This window comes from Marmota monax, unplaced genomic scaffold (assembly GCF_021218885.2).
Source record: "Marmota monax isolate L192 unplaced genomic scaffold, Marmota_monax_Labrador192_F-V1.1 WCK01_AAM20220418_F8-fsc00082, whole genome shotgun sequence".
NCBI classification, from domain to species: Eukaryota; Metazoa; Chordata; class Mammalia; order Rodentia; family Sciuridae; genus Marmota; species Marmota monax.
The window spans coordinates 2,336,497-2,342,655 of NW_026695207.1; the positions used below are offsets into that span (position 1 = coordinate 2,336,497).

Consider the following 6,159-nt stretch of genomic DNA (forward strand, 5'->3'; position numbering starts at 1 on the left):
GTATTCTGTAGCCAGTGTGCCTCAAGGAGGTACAGTATGATGCCCACTCCTTCAGTGTGGGGTGAGCAGAGGGACTTCCTTCACAATGGTAAGGGGGAAAAGACAGGTTCACAGCAGAGCAACCTAGCAAGCAGTACCCAGCCAAGTGATCAAGGTCCACCACAGTGACCAGTCACAGGATGGTGTGTGCACCCAACATGATACGTTGAGGGAGGGTGCCTCCATGGCCTTCCTCGCCAAATTCACACCCCAGTCTAATCATCAGAAAAATACATAACAAATAGTAAGGAAATACTGCCATCCTGACCAGTGCTCCCCAAAACCACCAAGGTCATCAAAAACATGGGAAGCCTAAGAAACTGTCACACGAGAGAGGCCTAAGGAGACAGGACAAATAAATGTCACGTGTGGCCCTGGATGGATTTCCAGAAAAGAAAAACAGGAAGGGACATGGGGAAAAACTAAGCATAGTATGGACTTTAGTTTAGAGAGAAAATTCAGAATAATTCCCTACAAACAGAGAAAAGAGCACATCAGCAGTCGTGAGTACTTACTGATGGGAGAAGTCTGTGTTGGGTGAGGTGATCTCCCCGACGGTGCATGTGATTAATCAAACGCCAGCTTGGTTGCCCTGCAGAAGCTTTTCCACAGTCTAGTGAGGTTTTCTTGAAATATTAAAACCTCCTTCCTTGGGAAAATCATGTTACCAATTGGGCTTAGGAACTATTGGGCTGGGGTGGTCAGTAATGAAAGAGCCCCAGTGTGTTGCATGGTGATTTCTGTTTTGTGATGAGAGGAATTGAAGCGTCCAGGGAAAACCCAATCTAGTGACGATCAGGAAACCATCTGGCAGCGTTCACCTGCTGACTGTGGATTTTGAGTAGGTGGCTCAGACAGGGATCTTCAGGCATGCCAGGAATGCAGGAGCAGCAAGCCCCGCTCCCACTGGAAGGCTGAGCAGGTATCGCGCAGTCCACAGACCTGCACGCCACTCCACATCCTCGTTTGAGCTGCAGGACAAAATTGCCTCTGCAAATTTTGACAGAGGAAATCTACAACATTCACTGCCAAACCTAAGCCACACGTGTTGTACCAACACTTTCCTTAAATTGTTTCTTTAAATTGTATAGAGTAGAAACACTACTATACTAATAGAAGTCTGTTTCTCAAGGTCTCAGTATTTTCTTGAATCAGAAGTTCCATTCATCAGTGAGAACACATATTCATGTCTACTCAGGCCTTTTATCACCTGCCCAGAGGCAACGGATGACAATGCTCCACCTTATTCTTACTTTCAATAATTATTCAACCAACTGCTCCATGGTATATATCCGCTGTCTGTAGTAATTTATCTTTAGTTCTTCTGGAGACATCTATGAATGGTCTTGGAATACTTGAAATGCTACTTAACGATTAAAGCTGAGAACATGGAGGTCATCAACCTTCACTCCCAGGTACCCTGACTTCTCCAGGTGTACCTTCTCGGGATGAAGGCAGAAGTGGAGTTGGGTGGGACTGGGTGGACAGGGAGGCAGCATGGGACAAAGAAAGGGCTCCTCCTCCCCAGCCCCGGAGGCAGCAGGTGACAGCATGCACCGGGGGTCACGTAAGTGTGGACCTTGCTTCAGTATCATTAACGTTCTTGGCAAAGGCTGAGTTAGTTAAGCACTCCTGGCTTGAGGTGTGCTTGCAACATCACATCTCAAGCCTCAGATCAGGAGAGTCATGGAGCCCAGGCTTTAGCGCCCTGGGAAATCATGGACCAAAGATAGAAGGCACTAATTCATCAGACTGATCAAGACCTATGAATTTGGCAATGCAGCAGACCTTTCTTTAAGACGTTCTGTTTCTTATCACTAAAATCAAGCTTCATTGTCCAACCCCAGCGTTAGCCCAGGTTTACCCCGCTCAGCAGAGTTCAAAGCTGATGTCCTTTTTTTCCCCTTAATCCTGGGGCAAGGAGACTGGCCATCGGCACAAAACATCTGGTTTTAAAATGGGTGGTTTAATAGTCCATTGAGGAAAAAAGACAAAAATACCCCACCTCATACCAACAACTTGAAGCATTGCATTATGTTAGGCAAAAACTTGGCACTCAAAAAAAAGATTTGAAGGCTTCATTGAAGATCACTGCAAAAGGTGTATCATGCTGCCATCTGGTGGTCAAGATCTAAAATGACACCTCCTGGCCCTTGCTGCCAGGTCCTGGCAGGACGGCTTGCTGTCTGGCCCAGGGGACAGGGAGACATGTGATGTGGAGCCCTGGCAGAGCTGGACATTAGACGTCACCCACATGGGGTAGGCCTTTATATCCTGCATTTTCCCTGTTCCTTTGTGGTCTGTGTGCCCAGTGTGTCCCAGCATGATTCTCCAGCCAAGCACAGCTGAACAGGCAGCTCATCCCCAAGGTCCCTTTACCCTCCGCCACCTCGTCACCAGTGCACACCACTGAGCTTTACTGACAGCCATCAGTCATGCACGGGGGGTCACCTTGATGTCCCCAACCAAGTCATACTGGTCCGGTGTGTTGATGTGCTTGGTGAGGCTGGTGTTGAGGGGGGCGGGAGAGACGGGTGGATGACAGTCAGGTCCTGGGACTGCCGCGGGTACCGCTGGCTGCCGGTGTAGATGAGCAGGGTGAGGAGGCCACCAGGGATGGAGCTGCTGGGCCCCGCTGATCATGTGGAGCCTGTTGTACCTGGAGGGCAGGTCCCAGGGAATGCGAGCTCCTCTCCCTCCTCTTCCTCTTCCCTCCTTTCCCTCCTGAACAAACCGAAGTCCCTGTGGGCAGAACAGGGCAGGAGTGAGGCAGGCTCAGCATGGATCTGGCCATCCACAGAGGGAGTGCTGGGCACGGCCTGAGCAGGGCAGAGACTGCTGCGTGGTCACCAGCAGGGGCATGGGAAGCTGCAGGGCAAAGTCTTCAGGGCTCTGGGGGCCAGAGGGCCTGGAGGTCTGTCCCCACACACAGGGCCTGGGTGTTTGCCCCTGAACCGCCCAGGCCTCCTCCCCTGAGGCCCACAGAGCAGCTCTCCTGTACCCTGTGTTCCTCATGCCCGTTCCCAATGCTCACTCCTCAGGAGGGGTCCTTCCCAATGGCACCAGCCCCCCTCTGGCACCTGGTGTCAAAGGTCACTAATTACTTGTCACCAAGGTCCTACTACATGCTGGGACCCAGGGCTCTGCAGAGTCCTTCCTGCTCCCCACAGATCCCTGAGTGGCTGAGAGGTTCCCTGGGAAGCCGAGCCCCAGGGGACAGGAGACCCATCAGGGCCTCACCCATGCTAGATGGTAGAGGTTGAATATCCCCATCTTCCCCTGAACCCTGAGCCTTCTCCTGTACACCATGCTCCTTTCTGCTCATGGGCACTGTGTTGCAGGAGCCCAGGACCCTGAGAGATGGATAGAAGCTGGAAGGGAGACCAGTTGGTCCCATTGGATGATTTTTTTGTGTGTGCAAACTTTGATTTTTCAACAAACTGAGAAAACGCATCTGTGTTGCCCCCCAAGGTAGAGGTAGATGGACATGGTGAACCCAGCCTGCCCTCTCTGGGGTTCATGGTCAGCCAGGCCCAACACTTTCCTAAATGCACTGCGATTCCAAACACACAGGCAATTCCTTACACAGGAGTCCAGGTACACAGCACTGAGAGCTGGACGATCCAGGTGGATGTTTCTAGAATATTCTATAGGTATTCCCCACTCCCTGACAACCCCTTTAGTTTTCCACTTCCAGCTTATGTGGTCAGTGGTAGGAAGGACCTCACAGATGCCTGGCCTTTCCTGGTTTTGTCAGGAGCCTCTGCAGCTGGAGGGCTCCTGGGCTGTGACAGGTGGGACCTTTCCACCAACAAACACTGGAATTGTTTACTGTAACACTAAAGCTGAACCTAAGCAAGTACTGAAGTCACGTGAGTTTTCATTTCTGTATACTTTAGGTGTCAGGCCTCCGGGTCAATACCATATACTGATAAAAGCACTCTCTGCTGCACTGATAACTCACGTTTTTATAACATACAGAAAATGTATGACCATCTCCATATGCAGATGCTTTGTCACCAGGCACATGAATCATTCCTGCAGGTGCCCCGGGGAAGATGGGGACCAGCTGACATCTTTATGATGATTGTGTAGTCTTTGTGTCTCATGCAACTAAAAATAGCCAAGTTGAAAAATTTCAATAGGAGCACATTTTCCACAGAGGGAAAAAGAGTGCCTATTGAATCTCTTTTGAATCTGCAAAATATGGCTCTTTCCTTGGAATATGCTCTTATTTATTTTTTTTTTTTTCTGTTATTGGTCAGTAAACTGGAACGCACAGGCTGCCTCGTTGGTTTAGGTGACTGGTTTTCTGGGCAAAGTCTGATTTAAATCTCAGCACACAGAGGGAAAAAAAATCTTTTCTGTCTTTCTAAGCATCCTAAAGCATCACTGTTGGATACATTGCTTGCTTTTACCTACTGGTCCTAGAATAAGATCCAACCAACCTCTCACGTGCCAACGTCAGCGTGCCGGCACCAGCAGCCTGAAGAGGCAAAGCCTCACTTCTGAGGGTCGCAGAGAAGCTTCTGGAAGTTTGAGCCAGTCACCGTGGTCTTCTGGGCAGCGTCCAGTTCCTGAGGCTCTGGCGCCTGAGGTGCAGGGATCTCCTTCCCTTCCACGGCCCCAGGAGGCTCCAGAAGCAGGAAACGGGCATCAGCTGTGAGGGCAAGTGGCAGGAGGCCTCAGCCTTCAGCTCATCCTTGCTCTCCCGCCTGCCTGGGGCTTCCCGCTCTTGCTGCCTCTCTCAGCCTCTCTTCCATTTGCCTCCAGCTGGGTCCCAGGCACTGGCAGGGGATCAGAGCAGGGGCAGGAGCCTCCCTCTTGCTGCCCAGGGTGTTGGTGGCCTCCCCTCCCCCACGGCCTCCTCTGTCTTCCCTCTGCTGTCCTGACATCTCTGCCTCCCTCCTGCCAGGGCTGTGGTGGAGACCCGTCACTTTACTAGCTGCCCCTGACCTTCTCACAGCCACCCCTGTGCAGGTCTGTCACTGTGGACGCCACCTTTGGCTTTTGCCTGTGTGGGAGCCTCAGGGGAGCAGGGCCTCCCGAGAGGGCCCCACTCGCCACCCCGCCTCTGCTTCAGCACAGGCCTGGCACACCTGGAGAGGTCATTGCCACTGGGGGTCGGAAGACAGGGAAGCAGAGTGACTACTTGCTCTCCTTGCTGCCAGAGTCCATTGGTCACTCACCCCTCTCTCAGCTCACATCTCTGGACGGCCCACTGTGCGCTACTCGGGGTGTACTAGGAGGCAGTGATGTGGCCCAGGTCAGAAAGAAACAGAGGGGTCAGTGGGAGGGGACTGTGAAGGCTGTCCACCCGGGAGGTCACTGGCTGAGGCTTGGTGACAAGATGCAGTGGTTACATCAGGCAAGAGCTACTCACCTGGAATGGTGGCAGGTGCACCGAGCAGCTGCTCCCGAGCTGAGCTGTGAAGGACAGGAGGTGGCCGAGGGGACAAGCAGGGACACAGGGGTCTGGAAATACAGCATCTTTCCCAGTAGGCACAGGTGGTTTTGCATTGCTGGAGTCTCAGCAAATTGAGGCTTGGGGGTGGAACCTGAGGCGACACAGGGTCCTACATCCTGCTACAGTTACATTGGGACTTACCCAGTTGTTTGAGGGTTTATTCTCTAATTATTTATCAGTTTCCACACTGGACTGTGCACTCTTCGGGGGCACCCTCTGAGGGACAGAGCTGTGGCGGTGTGCTGGATGGCCGCAGGTGAAACAGAACACAGTTCCCGCTGTGCAGAGAGACTTCCAACCATGCCCCTGCTCTCTCAGCTGCACAGCTCCTCCCAGGGCACCTCAGCCTGAGTCTCTCCAGCCTCCGGGGACTCCTGTCCGACCACCCCACTTTCCCAGACAAGCTGGGCTGAGAGGCTGGGAAAGGTCGCAGAGCTCTTCTTTCCCACAGCCTCAGTGGAAGGATTCTTCCCCCGGGTGCTGGGAGGGAGTCCGTGGACGATATGGCTGGACATGAGTCAGTTCTGTAAACTAGAGGGAGGGGGGTTGCCATGGGAATGTCGGGATCCCTCCCTCCCCATCACCTCTCCAGGCTCCAGACTGAGGTCCTGGGGGCCATCAGTAGAACATGCAGATTCCTCCAGAGTTCCCCC

General features: G+C 52.6%; 1 long non-coding RNA gene across 1 annotated transcript; it reads right to left on the minus strand.

Moving 5' to 3' along the window:
* Nucleotides 1–1,701: 1,701 nt before the first annotated feature.
* On the minus strand, nucleotides 1,702–5,914 carry LOC131423656 (uncharacterized). Its single transcript, XR_009225513.1, has 3 exons — nucleotides 5,423–5,914; nucleotides 4,488–4,699; nucleotides 1,702–2,781 (listed from the first exon to the last, which is right to left on the minus strand). It is a non-coding gene; the product is annotated as an uncharacterized LOC131423656 (long non-coding RNA).
* Nucleotides 5,915–6,159: the final 245 nt, after the last annotated feature.